This window comes from Boleophthalmus pectinirostris, unplaced genomic scaffold (assembly GCF_026225935.1).
Source record: "Boleophthalmus pectinirostris isolate CB_2022bp ecotype Guang Dong unplaced genomic scaffold, ASM2622593v1 HiC_scaffold_5, whole genome shotgun sequence".
Taxonomy (NCBI): Eukaryota; Metazoa; Chordata; class Actinopteri; order Gobiiformes; family Gobiidae; genus Boleophthalmus; species Boleophthalmus pectinirostris.
In genome coordinates, this window is record NW_026571404.1 from 12977463 (window position 1) to 12996994 (window position 19532).

At 38.6% G+C, this 19532-nt stretch overlaps 1 protein-coding gene across 1 annotated transcript in view; it reads left to right on the forward strand.

Moving 5' to 3' along the window:
* Positions 1–118: 118 nt before the first annotated feature.
* Positions 119–19532, forward strand: part of LOC110162295 (sorbin and SH3 domain-containing protein 1) — a 125880-nt gene continuing 106466 nt past the window's right edge. Inside the window, 1 exon segment of the mRNA XM_055162595.1 lies at positions 119–303. The gene's annotated coding sequence lies outside the window, so the exon portion shown is untranslated.

The window sequence follows — 19532 nt, forward strand, 5'->3', positions numbered from 1 at the left end:
AAAATTGATGCTCGCTTTACAGCTTTGCACTTGCTACTTATTCCACTCTTACTCCCATCTCTAGAAAACCCCAGAACCTGTCCCTGTGTGCTTTTATTGTGAAGGGCCGGTAGTCCGTCCCGTTTGCAGGAGCAGCTGCTGGAGGCTCGCGTGTTTGACGCAGCTGATCGGGAGCGTGGTGCGTGCGTCCGTGCGTGCAATAGTGCTGACAGACCGCACGCAGCTCTCTGGAGTGTGTCTGCAGCCTCGAGCGCTTCACGTACAACACTGGACACGGGAAACCTGGATTACCACCGCGGCGAGGTAAGCCCCCCATTCACTTCTTATTACTTTCAATTAACGTCTTCCAGCAAGTTCCGTGCGTAAAAGCTGAACCGATTATGTTTTTTGGGATGGAGGACTAGAGCATGGATGTGACTGGTATCCAGAGATGTTGCTTGTTCTGTTCTCACTCTTCTGGCGTTGGGACAGTTACTGCAGTGGATCCATACACGGGGAAACGCGAGCCTCTCTCGGTGCAATGCCCTGTAACTAAATCCCCAAGAGAAAACCAAATATTCACACCAGCTTTTAAGGAATTAGACTAACCACTTTAGGCAATAAAAATAAGTTTTCACAGACGATAAATGAGTTAAAGTTGGTAGCTGCAGTGCCTATTGTATTCTTGAGAATTATTGACATGGCAACTGTACTTGGTGTGCCTGTGACTCCGGGAACAATGCACTTAAATGGAGAGATGCATATGAGGCAAACAGGTGCGGACATTACTGTGCACACTGGCGCACATTGTTGTCATACCAGTTCTCTTTGATGCTGGGGGACAAACAGTCTGTGGTCACATGTCCTTATTAGTTGATATGGGTTGAACACCAAATGTGAATGGGATGAGCAGAGGTGGTAAAATGTACTCAAGTAAGTATCCCATTTCAAAGTATTCAAGTAGAAGTACAAAGAGCTCAAAGAAATTACTCAAATAAGTGATAATAACCATTTGCCCAAACTGTCTGAAAACTGCTGCTATAAGGAGTTTTAATAAAGAGGTAATAAAGTAAACTTAAGTAACTGTATACTACAAATTGAATTGTCTTTTTTGGATGAATAAAGTTATCTCATGTTTTATGTAGATTTATGAATGATACAACCTTTTGGAGTGATTGGATGTCAGTTCTGGTTGGTAGTGTGTGTGTACTGTCCCATGTGCTGGACTTAAACTGTGGTTTTGTATGTAAAAGCTGTATTTAATATTTAGACAAGATTGTTATACAGATATATGCATTTATTCTACTTGATTTGAGAGTCTTGCCTTTGATGTGTTGATCCTGTAATCAATGGGAAGTTGTGTCCTTCGTGAAGATGGATTGTGTTTAATTTAGACATTAGAAATGATCTCAATTGATCTGTTTGCTGCCAAAAATGGCAATGACCAGTGGCTTATGAAATGCAGAAAGGTGAAGAACACTATATATTTGGCATTTCAGCAACTATGGAAGGGTACAGCTTTGATAAAGAACAGCTGATGACTTACCTTTTGGTACACAGTGACCAAAAAACATTTTGACCTCATAATTTGTACAAATAGTTTTTCATTTATCTACTTTCTTCACTTGTTACAATTGGGAGTTGTCAGTGACTACCATACTTGGGTCTTAGGCAATTTATAGCCTGAACAATAAATAATAATAAAAAAAAATGTCAATCTCCTGTTTCATTCACTGGCCAATTTATGCCATGTTTATTATAACAAAGGATTTACATTTTTTACATTTCCAATCTGAGAAATTAAAATACAACACGAAATTAAGATAAGTAAAAGTTGTTGTCAGATTTTAAATAACAATATGATACTAAGCTATTTATTTCATTTATAGATGGACTATTTTGACAATTCACAGGATTATTTTACCTTTTACATTCAAAAAGTTGTTGTTATAGCTATTTTCTGATCTCTGTTATAATGTTTTCCTCATCAAAAACACCTCGAGTTGCATCATTTACATACTATATGTTTAACACACAGCATATTTAGGCTTAGGAGTTCAGTCAAACAGAAAACGCTCTGTTCCACCTTGTGATGTCATGTGGTAATACAGGTTTTTAAATTCCATACATCTTCATTAGAATCATTAGGATCCTTTCATCCCTGGAGTTTCCCATCTCTGCTGAACAAAAGGTAAAAGGCAGCTGGCAACTTGAAACCTCTACATGACATCACAAGGTGGAACAGAGCATTTTGAGCTTTGGAGATGTAGACGGACTAATAATAAAGGGTTACTCAAAGGTGTGAATGAAACAAAACACAACTCCAGGTATGCTTTTTGAGGAGGTAATAGCATTATAACACGGATCAAAGCTCACAAGAGTCAATTTTCTGCAATATGGGACCTTTAACTCAACTGTGTCCCTGTGTAGCCTCTGTATTTCTTATTCTAGTGACATCCACATAGCAGCGCTGTTATGTAATCGTGCAGTAGTGATATTGACACAGCGCTTGTTCATGTTAAACTTTGTGCTCTCGTCTGACAAACCAAACAAGTCACTCTAAGTCTCACAATGAGCTACATGTGACCTATCAGCCACCACTGCAAATAGACACAAGCACTTTCAAGTATATTTGTTGTTGTCAAAGGAATTAAGCTTAAAGAGATTTTTATGTTGTTTTCGTTCGCACTTGTCCAGGATTGGCTGTAGTTTAGTCTTGATGTACACCTTTTTGTTTAATCCTGTTTTTTATCCCAGCTTAGCCCTGGTCTAGTTTTGGTTTACTCACAGTTTTGACATAGTACACTGTGTACAAGTGTAAAACGCATAGCTGTCAGTCAGACTGCGTCCATATTTTTCAAGTAGATCAATTCTAATATAACTGTATATGATGGAATTTACCATTATCCAAATTGAAATTCCACAAACCAGCCTTTTATTCATTTGGTATGGGAAAAATGTCATTCTACTGACAACATTCTTTGCTTTGTGATTGAGTAATGCCACCACATCTTTAACCCATAACAGAATGGAAAATATTGCTCTTACGTCATTCCTTCTGAGTTAAAGGTGCATTATGTAACTTTTCCAATGATAAGTCCGCCGCCATGGAGATGTTATTGCTTTGATACAGTGCAGTATTAAACAAATTTATGGATGTTTTATTCTTTATAGACTAACTTCTAGCTCTGAGGTCTGAGGGCCAGCTCCAGTGCTTGGTGCCTAAGACGAGACTTAAAACCAGAGGGGACAGGGCCTTGGAACATTCTGCCCCTCCATGTTCGAACAGCCCCTACAGTGGAGAGTTTTAAGTCTCATCTTAAGACCCACTTTTATTCTCTGGCTTTTAACACCGCGTGAGTTGTGTGGTCCTCTGTGTTTTTTTATTATTATTTTTTTTTATGTATTTTTATTTATTTATTGCTATTCTATGATTTTGCTCATATTTTATTTTACTAGTTTTATTATTTTAAGACTAGTATGATTATTTTAGTAGTTTATTTTATCATTTTATTATTGTTATTATTATTATGTATTTGTGCAGCACTTTGGAAACTGTTTGTGAAATGTGCTATAGAAATAAAGTGGATTGGATTTTTCCATGGAGACGGATAAGTTTAATGTCATGCTGTGGAAACTTCTAGGCAAATCAGTAACATTTCCATCCAATCCAATCCACTTTATTTTCCATGGAGATACAAGACATGGGAGACCTTCTATCATAAAAGTTACATATTATACACGGGGCGGCAGTAGCTTAGTTTGCAAGAGTGTTCATTTGAATATCACTGTTGACATAAACATCATTGGTTGAGCGGTCAGATATACTGGATTTCAGCTCCCACAGATGAATGCTGTTGTTGTATCCTTGGGCAAGACACTTAACCCACCTCACCTCCAGTGTCTGCGTACACTGGTGTGTGAATGGGTGACTGTTTTCTTGTTGTAAAGTGCTTTGAGTGCCTTGAAGGTGGAAAAGAGCTATATAAAAATCTGACTATTTACCATTTACATTTTGTCCCAAGGCCTGGTAATAACAGAGATATTTATCAGCAGTCACTTAAAAGGCAAACCCTGACTGGTCCTCCCCCTCTGGTTTAATGATAATGTCACATGGACCTAACCTATCAGCTGTCAGCGTTTGTGAGTTCATTCATAATTTTACTGCTCTAAGGGAATGCCGTAACGTGACGCTAAAAACAAGCTTGATAAAATATTAATCTAAACATGAATAATTTATCCAGTGTCACAAAGCCAAACCAGTGAGACTGATTTTCCTCGGCTGGGCCTGTTGAAATGTGGCACTTTTACAGGCTGCTGCTGCTGTCGGAGATATGTTATCAGCACACCATTTACTTTGTGCGTGTTTTACTGACTCTACAGCAAGAAGAATGGAAAATGTCCCCCCTTGGGCACAAATTATCAAAGTTTTCACACCAAGGAGCGCCTCTGAAAATGTGCACAATGAATAACTCTTTAAAGACCTTCAATTTGGACTAACGACATTTAAATACTGGCTCTAGGGTCAACAGAAAAAATGCATGACTAAACAAGGACAGAGCAAGCCATAAACCAGGCTAAGTGGACAATATGTCACGGCCAATCCAAATAATGTCACGGCCAATCTAAAGCAGGACTCAACCAGGTTTAACACAGGGTTTCATTTGATAAACACAGAATATTGAACCCATAGGACCATACCTGTTAGTCAGTGCTCAATCTTGTCTGATCTGAAGCTTAGCGGGTCAGGGCCTGTTTATTACTCGAATGGGAGAGAGATTTTTTTTGGGTCGCCTTGTCATGATCAGCATGTAAATCGGCAATATACAGTTCTGACACATGAGAGAGAGAGAAAATGTAGACATGTTTCACTATAGGACCACCAACAACGACAGGGCAAAGAAGTTTATTGATAATGTACGAAGCGGGGCGGAGATGGCTGCGTTGAGACTCTAGGTGGGGGCTCCGTCTCAATCGTCAATTGGCCCGGCCGGAACGGGACCCCCCTCGTAGGCATCTTATGACTGAAAGACGAACAAGGTAGGGGGTGGGCGGGTGGGGTCGAATTAGCCGAGACAAACTGGGATGATGGAAAAGGCTGCTACAAATAGGCTTCTGGGAAATTAGAGGTGTGGTCGAGGTGAGTTGTGGTTCGCTGGTCAGAGGAGAGGGCGGCTGAGGCGTGGTCCTGCTCCTGAATCTCATATTAACTACATTTTGTATAATTTCTAATCTTTTTGTAATTATTTTATTGACTGTTTTGTTCCAGTATTGCTGGTTCAATTGAATGTTGAAAAGAAAAAGAAATGGGCTACATTTAATGTCCAAATAGGAGACTTATGGATCCTTTTATTGCTGCTTCAATTACAGTTTTTCATTGTTTAAAACTTGAGTAATACTAATTGTTCACTCAGTCAACAATAAAATATCCTCATTAATGTTCAATAATGGTCAAATCCACCTTTATTTTGTGATTTACGAATAATGTCTATTGACTTGAGTCGCAAAGGTTTGTCACTTTTAAAATGTGGGTCCCCAGAAAAAAAGTTTGGGAAACACTGCTCTACGGCATGCTCTTGTGTCCTTAGGCAAGACACTTTCACTCCATACCACCACTGAGTATTTATTTAAAACGCTTTGGATGTATAGAAAGGTGTTATAAATTCACAGCATTACTATTATTAGAGGACTAAACTGGGTCTGAATGTGTTTATACCAGGGCTTGAACTAAATCATGTTAATCACAACAAATTTCTAAAGTAGGACTTCTAAACCGAAAGTGTTAAAATTCAATAAAAGCAAGCTCAACAAAACTAATCCAGGTCTGAACGGGGATCATATCTGAAATCCAAAATAAACTCTCAAAGGATTGTCAGTATGGGACCTGTGCCACAGTTTGGGAATCCCTGTAAACTCCCATTTTGGTATTTGTCTAAACTCTCCTGAAGCTGTGTGTTTATCTGAGTGACGGGTTTTTCAGGTCCAGGTGGGATATTGACTCAGAGCTGGTGCAAAAGTGCTCTCCTGGTTTACAACATGAGCAGAAACACTCTCTCATGTTTACACTGAACTCTGCTGCTTCTCCGCTCACACACCAAGGCCTTTATAACCTCTGAACCAAGTGTCATAAACTTAGCTGCAGGAGGTGAAGTAGCAAATAAGAACTTGACCGGTCTCTTCACTGAATCTTTAAGCTACTCACTTCTATATTGACAGAACTTACTTAAAAGAGCTGTACCTGATTTTAAAAATGTGAAAAACAAAACTAGTTCAGAGTTACTCCTCACTTTCCCACTGGATACCTGGCAATTATTTATCTCGATTAGTTTGGCAGTCATGATAATGCTACGATTAAATGGCTTTACATGCAGACAGGGCGCAGTGATCTAATTTTTCTCTCAATTTTTCATTTGTTCCTTTGTAGTAAAAGTAATTGGTGATAAGCTTTTCATAGCCATAGGTTCCCTGGTTCTGACTTGGGATGTAACTGTACATGTATTCGTGCTGAACCGTTTCAGTACGGGACGTTCGGTTCCGTGCAGGGCTTTGCATGAGTGAGTTTGTGCAATTTGTGTGTGTCTTTACATTCTACATTCTACATGTGCAGCTACACGGAGGCTCGGCTCTTTAATATTCACAAGGGAACTCGTCCGTGATTGGGGTGGCAGTGTTTTCCGCAGTGCTTTATATTTACGACGGCCACCTTGACAACAATTGCCCTCCTCCTTGACTATGTCCCTTCGAACCACATGAATCTTCACAAAACTACGGTGGTCGCGCCCCTTTCTTCACTTTCGCCTTTCACCGGCACGGAATCTCCGTTTCAACCACTGGGGAAACTAACTGCAGCAGATCTGCACTTCACTGCAGACAATGTGGACAAGTTGGTTTTTCTGGCCAAAAATATGAAGATTGAGTAAAACTTCATGCTGGAACTGTTAGTGCTGCTCTCTACTATTTGAAAAGTTTTGTTTACTGTTAAAAGGAATTAATTTTGTACATACATTTGTTGCTTATTTGAGAATATTTAATTTAACTTATTAGTGTTACCAAGCAGCACTTTGCATTTATTTTATTTTCCTCAAAAACTATGTACGTACAGAACCGTGATTTTTGTGTACCGTAACACCCCTAGTTCTGACTGATGGAAAAGTGGCTGCCAATTTCAATAACAGCCTCTCTGATAAACTCACATATCCACGCAGACCAGGTGGGTGAAGTGTCTTGCCCAGGGACACAACTTGAATTAAATATGTTTTGCTTTCCTGACATGATCGATATACTATATGTACAATTGCTTTATCACTGTGTGTAAATGTGCGGAAATATGACTTTTCTCTTGTACAGTATCTATTAAATTGCAGTATTGGCCTGCCTACAGCTTAGTCAGCCTTCTAAATCTGGCATAGAAACACATTAAACGAATAAATCCACTTTGTGACAGAGGACACAGCATTAACCATTGTCCTAAAAATGTAAAATAGTAGAACTTAAGTAATGGGCCATATATTTCTGTTTGGGTCAGCTTTTTATCCAGCCATTGTTTAAAGTATTTAATAAAGCCAGCTCAGTTGTAGCTGTATGTTTCCAGTTAATTTCACAATTGTCCCAGAGCAGCTCATCGTAATCTCAAATATGTTAAAAATGAAATGTATTTTTACCTCAAATCATCCAGCATCGATAATATTACCAATGCAGATGCTGTTTTTGAAGCCATTGGGCCCAAATCTGTAATTATTCCGGTATAAATCAAGGTTATAAACATGTATTGATGTGAGTGAACCTGTGGAGTGCAGACAGGAGCTGAGGGAGGAGAGCGGAGTTCATTTGTCAATATTTTATCAGTGAGTTAGAATTACGCACATCCTCAATGCAGCAGATGTATCACTGGGCAGAGGAGGGACTCTCAGAACTGTGTGTCAAAGATTTTCTAAAGCCAGTAACCTGTCTGTCATAACAGGTTAATTATTGTCGGAGGTGAGAGAGGACACAACCTATAGTTCAACCTTATATTTGCATATAGGTGCAACTAGAAGGTTTAGCATATAGTAGTTGTATATAGGTGTTGCTTAAATGGCTCATATTGCGCTACTTTCTGATCCATGTCATAATCTTGTTTCCTCATCCAAAACCTTATTCCACCTTGTGATGTCATGTGGTAATACGGGAAGTGCTCCATTGTGTTTTAGGCTACGTTTACCTCCGTTTTCAATATATTCAAGCCTGTAACATTTATTTCATTACAGTTGTAAGTATTACTCAAAAATACCTTGGAAAAATGAGCATTACTGTGTGTGGTTGCATCTACACAGATCTGTTAAAGAAGTGGCAGAATTGCTGACCTCTGAGCCTCATAGTGTCTGGTCATCGATATGATACATCAGCTGTGTGCGCAAATGCAAACACATGAAAAGTGTTTGAAGTGTATGATGATCATCATCATAGCAACAGATAAACACTGGTCGCACTTTTGTCGTGTCAGCTCCTAAACTCTGTTTATCTCACTTTACACACAAACACTAGCTGGAGTTTGTAGAAAGATTTGTTTTCAGAGCATGTAAAAGATGGGTGCAAATGAAAGGAAATGTCTCCATTTTGAAAAATACTTGTGTAAGTGTAAACGACGCCTTAAACTCCATACACTTTCATTATAATAATTTTGAGGGTTTCAGACCTGGAATTGCCCAATCACTGCTGAAGAAAAGGTAAAAGGTAGTTGATAACTTGAAAACTCATGACATCACAAGGTTGAAGATAACATTTTGAGCTTTGGAGATGTAGATAGACTAATAATAAAGGAAACGTGTGTGAATGAAACAAAACACAACTGCAGGTATGTTTCTGATGAGGTAACAACTTTATAACCTGACTAAAACTCACAATAATCCATAATTCATAATATCTTGATTTTGTAAGTTATAATGTATTTCTCTTATCTGAACATTGGTGGTTTTGAATCCTGTTCCCTTCATAAACAATGTTGGTAGAGCAATTACTTACCGTGGCTCACAGGTTAGTGGTGTAATTCCATCAATGTACACTGTTGTTTCGTTATTGGGCAAGACACTAAATCCACCTCATCCCCAGTGTCTGTGTCCACTTGTGTTCAAGTGTGTGAATGAGTGATTGGTTTTGTGATCTAAAGTGCTTTGAGCATCTTCAAGATAGACATGTTTCTTTTCTACCTATATCTATATGTCTATCTTTGTATCTCCAGTAGAAACCACCCCAACATTTTGTGAGCATTTTCACTTTTGCAGATGCCCTTCAATGTAATATTCTATGAGATTTGTAATATTCCGTTGTCCTGTTCTTCCTCAGCACGACTATTGTCTTTTGATCGTTATAGGCGTGTGCTTGAGTCTCTGTTTTCCCTCCGTGTTAATGTTACAAGACGTTTCCACGACGACCATTATGCGTGTCCCTGTTCGTGCGCTGTGATTGGTCAGACCGGACTGAAGGGTGCTTGATCGACAGCTCTGATTGGCTGGAGTGGGCTCGAGTGTTATGTTATGGCACTTGAAGGTCTGAGCAGTGGGTTCATAGAGCAGGGTGATATGTAAAAGAGCAGTGAAGAGGCAGATTATGGTTTGGCAATTGACGGCATCCAATATGATTCAGGCAAAAGATTTCTTCCCGATTTAAACGATTTGTCATGACAACGGTCCCCATTGTCACAGCAACAATTCAAATCAGATTATTATTTCTTCGAATGGGGAAAGGTCCTTCAAATCAGGAAAGAATATTTTCTTTCATAGCTCTAGTTCTAGTTTTACCAGTGTCATCTTGGAATAAAAAGAATGCAGTTTTACTGTTTTATCCAAAATTATAAAGAGCATAAAGAGAAAAAAATGTCTATACTATATTGGATTGTTTCCCAAAGTCTGGGTAGCCTTGTCATGTCTTGCATGTAGGTCTGCAGCGTACAGTTATATACATGGATCTTTATTGTCATTCTGGATAAGCATTTCATCAGAATATCCTGTCCTCAGTACGGCCACTATTTCTATGCTTATTTCTTTCATTACTACATATATATGTGTGAACTGGGATTTTTTGTGCTCACAAAAATGAAGACAAAGCACAGAAACAGACTGAATACTGCATCTGATCTGCTGCTGCGCTCTCCTCCTGCATCCCGGGCTGAAACATGCTACAAAAAAAACAGACAGGTCCACTTATCTCAAAAGAAATGTTGAAATGTTATTTTTTGTTTTATTGACGATTATGTTCCAAAAATGCTAGTTCAATTGAATGTTGAAAAGAAAAAGAAATGGGCTACATTTAATGTCCGAATAGGTGACGTATGGATCCTATTGTTGGTTCAATTACTGTTTTTAATTGTTTAAAACTTGAGTAATAATAATTGTCAGTCAACAATAAAATGTTCAATAATGGTCAAATTCACTTTTATTTTGTGATTTATAAATAATGTCTATTGACTTGGGTTGTGAATATTTGTGACTTTTAAAATATGGGTCTCCAGAAAAAAAGTTTGGAAAACACTGTTATACTGAGTTCATCTGAAAAATGACCTGCTTTGTACAAACGTTATGATAAAATCTAGCTAAATTGTAATGTTAGTTAAGTATACATTGAGGGCAGCTGTCGTGTTTTGAAACCTCGGGTTGGTGGTTTTGTGTTGTGTCTTTTTCAAGGTCTGGGCACACAGTGGCTTCCTGATCAGGGTGACGTGTAAACACAGCCCTGAAAACAACATTTATTCTGTGGTGATTGATTTAAACTGGCCTCTTTCTCAATCTCTCTCTCTCTACCTCCCTCTTTCCTCTTTTGCTCTCTCTCTGTTTCTTTCTGCCCTTCCCTCTCTCTCTCTTCTCTTTTTTCTAACTTTCTCTACCTCTCTCTCTTTTTCTCACTCTCTTCCTCTCTCTTTTGCTCTCCTCTTTTTCTTTCTCTGTTTCTCTCTTTTTGCCTTTCCCTCTCTCTGTCTCTTCTCTTTTGCTGTCCCTTTCTCTAATTCTTTCTCTCTTGTCCTCTTTCTTTCATCTCTCTTATGCTCTCTCTCTTTCCACCTTTCCCTCTCTTTCTCACTCTCTTTCTTTCTCTGTTCTCCCTTTTACTCTGTCCCTCTCCTCTCTCTTCTCTTTCTGCCTTTCCCTCTCTCTCTTCTCTTTTGCTCTCCCTTTCTCTCCCTCTCGTTCTCACTCTCTCTTTCTTTCTCTCTTTTGCTCTCTCTCTCCCTCCTCCCTTTTCCTCTCTCTCTCCCTACTCTCTTTTGCTTTCTCTCTTTTCACCTTTCCCTCTCTTTTCTGCCCTCCCTTTCTCTCTCTGTCTTTCTCACTCTTTCTCTCTCCTCTCTGTTTCTCTCTTTCTGCCTTTCCCTCTCTCTCTTCTCTTTTGCTCTCCCTTTCTGTCCCTCTTTCTCACTCTCTCTTCCTCTCTTCTGCTCTCTCCCCCTCTTCTCTCTTTTGCTCTCTCTCTCTTTCTCTCTTTCCACTGTTCCCTCTCTCTCTCTCTCTTCTCCTTTGCTCTCCCTCTCTCTTCCTCTCACTTTTTCTCTTTTGCTCTCTCTCCTCTCCTTGGTGCTCTCTCTTTCTTTCTGCCTTTCTCTTTCTCTCGCATTCCTCTGCCCACTGTTACTGTCTCTTCATCTTTATCTCTCCATCCCGCCTTCTCTCTATTTCTCCTCTAGTCCTCTCTCTATTTTCCCCTCTTTCTGCCCTATCTCACCCCCTCTTCGTTCCGACCTCACTCTACAAATATATTTCTCTGTCCTTCTTTCTCTCCTGTTTTGATGCAGTCCCCCCTCTCTCTTTCTCTCCTTTCTCTCTTCTATCTCCTCTTTTCTCTCTACAAATACCTTTTCCTTCACTATTTCTGATTTTCTCTCCCCCTCTCCCTCTCTCTCCTCTCCCCGTCCTCCCCTCTCTCCTTGTCCCGCTCCCTTCCGCCCTTTAAAACCACAGGCAGACAACAGCAGCGTGCACAGTTGTTGTGTGGTCAGATATTTTAATTGGAGACCTCATGTGTCTCTGGTCGTCACGTCGCCAACTCAAGTGACTGTCACTGCAAAACAAAAACAACAACTGCCTTTAAAGAGCCCATATTATACTATTTGTCTATGTTATAATGTTGTTTCCTCATTAAAAACATAAATGGAGTTGTGTTTTTTGTTTTTTTTTCCACACATATTTAACACACAAACTTAAAGAAGTTCTTCTCTCGAACAGAAAGAGACTCTGACCTTGTGTTGTCATGTGGTGATACAGTGTTTTTAAATTCTGTATTACCTTAGCACATTTAAAACAGTCAAAGCTTACCAAAGTGCTGAACAGTGAAATAAAACATACAATAGGCAGAACAACCAGAATACTAATAATAAAAGTACCGTAATTTCCGGACTATAAGCTGCTACTTTTTTCTCACACTTTGAATCCTGTGGCTAATAAAACAGTGCGGCGAATATATGGACGGATTCTTTGTTTGGCTTATTGTCCTTTCATATATACGGTCTATGGTTTGGCACAGCCTGCAGAAAACGCCGCTGTCTGTGCGGTTAACACATGGATCTAGGGTTCACGTGAAGTTGCTACACTAGCTTGCAATATTGTCACCGCACTCAAACAATTTATCGCCGTGTGATAAAATAAGTTATGATGCTGAATGAACATTAGTGAGGGGGATACCTCTTAACCGTATGAGTAAATGACAAGAAGAAATGTCTCAAACTTCAGTAGCTGGACTCATACCTGATCGATAGAACTAACCCTGCTCCCCGAGAGAGTCTGAAATCTGCTGAAATCCTACAAGATACTGACATGATACAGACAGGACCGAGGCTCTTTCTGCAGGAGACATGCGTAGAGCGTGGGAAGAGACAGAGGCGATGCGCTGAGGAAGATACTGTTTGATTGTGTTCTGAACTGTTATTTTGCGCTTCATACACACAAGCTCCTTATGGAAAATACACAAAGAAATGCAAATGATGCAGCTTCTAAGTTAACGGCAATTGACGTGTGAAAAAGGAAACAGAGCTGCTGCATGTGAGCTCGGCATCAACAAGTTGATAGTGAGACACTGGCGACAGCAGCGTGACGAACTGACTCATTGCAAAAAGATGACAAAAGCTTTCAGAGGCGATACACAAACTTGAAAACGTTCTGAAGATGTGGACACCTGCGACTTATATTCAGGTGTGGTCTATATCTGTACAATTTGAAAATTTTGTTGTTAAAATTGTTAAAAATTGTTAAAATTTTGTTGATGCATCTTATATTCAGATGCGCTCAATAGTCTGGAATTTCCAGTAATAATAACAGCGAGGTGCTCATATATCATACACCGTCACTGGAATCGTTTGGAGAATTTAATCTCAAGGTAAAAGGAGGTGTTAACTTGAAACCTACCGCTTCATGACATCACAAGGTGGAAGAGAGCATTTTGAGGTTTGGAGATGTAGACGGACTAATAATAATGTTACTCAAAGGCGTGAATGAAACAAAACACAATGAAGTAACAAAATTATAACATGTCTTAAAGCTCACATCAGTCAGTTTGTGTAATATAGGAACTTCATGTAACTTTTCTGGCCTTTTCTTGTCTCCATGGTGATGTGATTACTTCATTTAGAATATAATATGCCATTAAACATTCAACCACATTAAATTACGTGCATTTTATTTGCTAAAACATGCAGCGTGTGGGGTCACCTCTCCACAGATCTGATAGTGGCATCACCTGCTTATGCCATACTGTGGAACATTCCAGACAAAGCAATAACATCTCCAGGGAGACGAGAAGGTGGCAACTGTGGACATCTGTGGTCGTCTGTGTGTTTTTCAATGCCACTGCAACAAAACAGCTTATGTTCCTTGATTATGAAACGTTTTTATAATGTGACACCTCTGTAATTTTGTATGAATTCATGTCTCAGTAATTACAGTTTTGACATATATTGTTTACCGTCTCTGTTTTGGTGTGTGTGCTGTGGTCCTGTTATAGCCTCACCCGGACAAAGGCCCCTGGAGTCCTCCCTGGGGTCCTGCCGTGCGCCGTATTCACACGAGGATTCCTTCGTGTCGCTTAAAATGACAGGATTATCACATGGCTGCTTATGTTCACGTTTAGCCGCCACATCCTTAGACTTCGAATTATCAGCTGGTCCTGTCATAGAGTTATATCGGGAAAGTCAGTCAGTGCCTCCACTCTGCTCTGGAGTCAAAACATCCCCTCTCTCTCTCTGTCGGTTCTACTGTCAGGCCGAATTATCTAAGCGCAAAGGAATCTATGAGGTACAGTGGTTGAGCTGGTTATCTGAAGATGGAATTAGATAAAAACGTCATGACACAGACTTTCAATAAACAACGGGCTCAAATAAACTGTGACTATTGTGGGTCTACAGCTAGGCCTAGCCCTAGGTCATGATAATTACTATATCAACTTATTGTTCAATATGTGAAAGCTGGAGCCATATACTTTGGAGGTTGTGTTTTGTTGTGCTATACCATAAAATTTGAGCCGTAAAATGTTAAATTAATAACTCCTTACAGACGCAAACTAAGTACTAAAGTGTTTTATTCTTCTATTTATCTATTGCAACTCATGTTTTTTAACAGTATTCTACATACGGTGTTACTAGTTTTTGTGGTTTAAATCTGCTGTGGGCATAAATTAGTATCAATAGTATTGTTTATCAACTATATTTACTTCAGCAATATGTTGAACAATTTGTTATTGTGATTGGCCTAAATACAACTCTGTCCACTTGAGGTTCTAGAAGTAAATTTCCCATTTATTTTTTCCCATAGATTTTTTTTTTTTTTTTTGAAAACAAAAAGTATAAAACAAATAAGGTCAGGAATCGGAACACACTAGACGGTTCACAAAACCCTGGAAGTGCGAGTTCGGGCAACAGCCAATCAGCGAAGAGCCATACTTTCTGTCTTGTCAAGGATTCCCAAGATCAAGGATTTAAAGCCCGAACAAAGAGAATGTTTGGTGAGTTTTGTCAAGGGGAAATACGTTATTGCCCTTCTTCCTATGGGATTTCGGAAAAGTTTATTATATAGTTAGCCAAGTTAGCGGCGCATACATTACGACCAAATAGCAGCGACTGGTAAAATAAAAAAAGTACTTGCCTACAGTCGAGCGAACAAATTCTAATGCTGCTTGGTCAGATGGTTTCCACGAAGTAAAACTGGCTGTAGAATCCATGGCAAAAGGAGAAAGTCAATTTGTCAACTGGACAAAAGTTTATTTCATCAAAGCTGCTTCTTCAGTTTTCCTTTAATAGTGAAGAGGATTGAAGATACAGTGAAATAACAATAACTGCTTCTGTTGTCCTTCATGGTTGATCTTTTACACGGTTCTACAGACGCTCGCATCTTCTTTTCTCTCATCTTATACCACAACACGTGTATATATGTATGTATATATATATATATATATATATATATATATATATATATATATATATATATATATATATATATATATATATATATGTTATATATATATATATATATGTATATATATATATATATATATATACATATATATATATATATATATATATATATATACATATATATGTCCATGTTAATGAGGTAACAGTATTATAACGTGGCCTAAAGCTCACAAGAGTACATTTTGCGTGACATAAGACCTTTAAATCAGAGCTGATATGATCTAAGTAAACATAATAATGTGACCACCAAACTATTATGTCACTGCAGAGTATCAATATGAGGAGTGGGGGTTGGAAAGTGTCTCTTTTTGACCAAATAGCTGCAATCTACTCATTAAGTTAGTTTAGTTTGGCTATCATGATCTAAAATATTAAGATTTATTTGTTGATTACAGGCACATTCATCCCCATTAAATTACATCGCTCCTCTCCAAGTGCTGATCATAAATTAAGCAGCAGTGTTTAAAAGTCATTTGGGGTTATCTCATGTTTACTTGTGAGACTTGGGGGATTTGAACTCTTGACTCTTCCATCTTAATCCCAGAGTTTCTTGGACTGATCCTGGTTATGGGACAGTCCTGATCCAGTTTCAGTTTTGGACCAGGGCCTGAACAACCTTTGCTCTGAAGATGTATCTCTCTGGGCAGACTGACAGCTAATTCACATTCTTATTACAGCGCCTCGAAAATCCTAGCACTGCAGAAGTACTGGCCCTGACTCTGAGACACTGGGGCTGAAGCCAGGGCTGGAGTGGACCTTGGACTTGTAGTTAAAGGGATGTTTTTGTATCTTTTTTTTGCTTTATAATTAGTTATAATCATAGATTTCGTTATGTAATTGCAGGAATTATTTAGTAACTGCAAGAAATGTCACAATGTCGATTTAGGACTAGGCAATATGATGATAAAAATCAAATTTCAGTCAAATATTGTGATTCCCTGTTTTTTGCTTATTAAGCTCGTCAAAAACAGACACTTTCCTATTAAGATTTTGCAGTGTCATTAGGCCTGTAACGATAATCAACAAATCAATTAATCATACTGTAACTTTTAACGAGCTTGATAACTTTTCTGGCTGCGATAATTTCTATTTGCATACTTGTTTGTTTTCTTCGTCTCACTCGCTCTCGACCAAAGAGACTGAATATCAAAAGGCTTCTATCACTCTCTACTCGTTTCCTTAGCGTAATGATGCTTGAATAAATGTGTCGGCATAGACCATGGCGCAAGGGCTGTATAGACGGATTACTTGTTCATCAACACAGCAGATGCGTGCAGCCTGAGTGCAGAAAGTGCCCCTGTCTGTGCAGTTAAGACGAAGCCACAACACGCTGCCATGAGAGCACCAAAACAGTTTATGGCCATGTGGCAAAATAAGTCACAATGCCAAATCAACACTAGTGAGTAGGATATATCTCAGTGGCTCACATACGTCACAACGGTGCCAAATGCAAACGAGAAGAAATGGCCCCTACAGCCAACATACACCCGATCGACAAACTAGCCCCCAGGAGAGCCTGAAATCCACTGAGATCCAACAAGACTCCGACATGACACCAGACAGGAGAGTGGCTCTTTCTGCAGGAGACATGTGCAGCAGTTCCTGTATAAAATAGTGGATTAAATGAGGAGCCAGTCTCAATATTATGAATATGATTTTCTGACAGACAAAATTGCAAAATAAGATCATGTAGAGCGGGTTAATACAAACATGTTAAGACCAAAATGTCGAGGCTCCCAGCAGCAGTCACAGAGAGAAGGGACACAATATCCCAATGTAAGTCAATGACTGAAGTCACTTTTAAGGACAATTTTGTTACAGAGACTTAATAATCCATTTATTTAATGTTTTGCTTCTGTCTGGTTTAACAATGGTTTATTCAAGTGCATTTTTTTTAACAAGTCCTTGCTGTGAGCCAGACTACATTAGGCTATTCTTATGTTAACAAGTCTATTTTATTTAGGCCTATTGTTTTTGGTTGTCTTGCAGTTCCTGTATTAAATGTTCTTTAGAAAGTCAAGTTTATTGATCTTTGAAAGGGTGTATTTGCATTTTTATTCCATTGTCGTTACATTAGTTGAAATTGGTCTCAAAATGTCAATATTCATTTTTTTATCGCAATACTTTCTTGGTCAATTAATCGTTCTGCAAAACCTGTTATTGTTACGGGCCTAAGTGACATCACGCTGGGGGTGTACTCCGTGTATCTCTATTGTTGGAATGTTCAGCAGTTGCCATGGTGACACGATGCACACGTTAGCAAACACTGACCAAAAAGTCAGGTGAAGAGAAGAGGTCGAGCGCTTCACTGGGTCATAAAAAGTCAAAAGTAGCAGTTCAGGTGCTCTACAAGGGCTGAACTTGAAATGTTAACAGAATGTCACCCTTACTGAAAAATGTAAAAGTGGGCAAGGTACAAACCCAGGGCAAACACACTGAATATACTGTATTAAAAGTCCTTCATTACATGGACAGGCGCCAATGCTTTTTGATCAACAAGATGGTCTTCGTCAGGGCATAAGGTTTTATGCTTAGACAAAACAGTTTTAAGATAGTCTGAAATGTAAACAGCACATTTTCAGAAGCCTGTGCTCAATTCGAGAGTCCATGGTCCTGTTCAGGAGTTTGGTTTTTGACAAAAAGATGAGTGACTATCTGAAAAATAGTTGGATAATGCAAGCTATTTTGTGTCTGTAATTTTTATGTGCAATTGTTTAACAGCACAAAGTCATCTCACATGTTGTAGTTTCAACCAACTCAACTGTTTGTGTTAAAATAAAGCTCTGTCGGTCGTGAGTAACAGAGCTTCTAACAGCTGCAAAGTATCAGTTGGTTGGCCTCCATCGTGCTCTGAGTGACAAGTGGATTTAACTAGTCACAGTAAAGAGTAAACTTTCAGAAACCACAGATAGCTTTAGTTACCTGTAAAAGACTGTGTAAGAGATAGGCCTACTAAGAAAACTCAAACTGTTATAAAACCTAAATTGTAATCTTGCTCTGAGAAATTCAGTCGTGATAGGAATTTTGTGGCATAGCTCGCCCAACCCTATTCAGCTCCTGGATAAATGAGGGATTAGACTGCTTCATTAACACTGCTGAATATTATTAACCAGGATTATTGAATATAATCTTTATTTGCAGAGTGTAAAAAAGTATAGGTTTACTACGGTATCTCTGTGTCAAAATGTGTCTGACAATAATCCAAACTGTTTGCAGGCTTATCTTCCAAACTTTCACAGAGTTTAATGAACACACTTACGACATCATCGTATGGCGACAGACACTAATTATTGAATTTGAGTGGTTTCATCGGGTGTAACTTTATTTGTAGAAGATTGCTGTATGAAAGCCAACTCTATAATTTGTTCATTGCAGTTCCAAGATTTGTGATTTCTAAAACTTTCAATAATCCAACCATAGTGTAATCCAATTTACGCTTTGTTGTCAACCAGTGGTGTTGTGTGAGTGTATCTTCAACAAGAAATTCGAAATACATTAATTTCTTAGGTTCTTTTTAAAGACAATACAATAAAGTGTATTTACTTTGTTGACATGTTTCGGCTGCTCGCTGCAAGCCATCTTCAGAACTGTCAACTGAATCATGTCAACAAGGTAAACACACTTTACTGTATTGTCTTTAAGTTTAAGATTTGAGTCTTTAAGAAGTTAAAGTACATAAGAAGACAAAATGAACATTGACTTTGGCTTAATTTTAAAAACAGTTCCAGAAATGTAATATTTTTTGAGTATCTCCACTCTGAGTAGCAGTCATTATCAGTAGATGAGAATCTTTCTTTGAATGAGAATTTGTCATAAATAATCAATACCCATACAGTAATCAATGCCAAAACTAGTGTCAAGACGCTCGCACTAGCAAGAATCTTGACCAAGGGAAGTGCATAAATGGACATTTAGTTTTAAAATGATCTCTATGTCTAGATGTCAGATTTTTTTTTCAGAAATAAATATTTTGTGTTTTTAAGTTGTGTGATGTCCAATCAGTATTGAACAGTATGAGTATTCCGTATGCATATCAAGACTTTTCTTTAAAATCATGTTTAAAAGGTGAAAGTGTCAGCCTCAGCCATGGTCCACACTACTATAACTGCCCTTAAGCCTAGTCCAT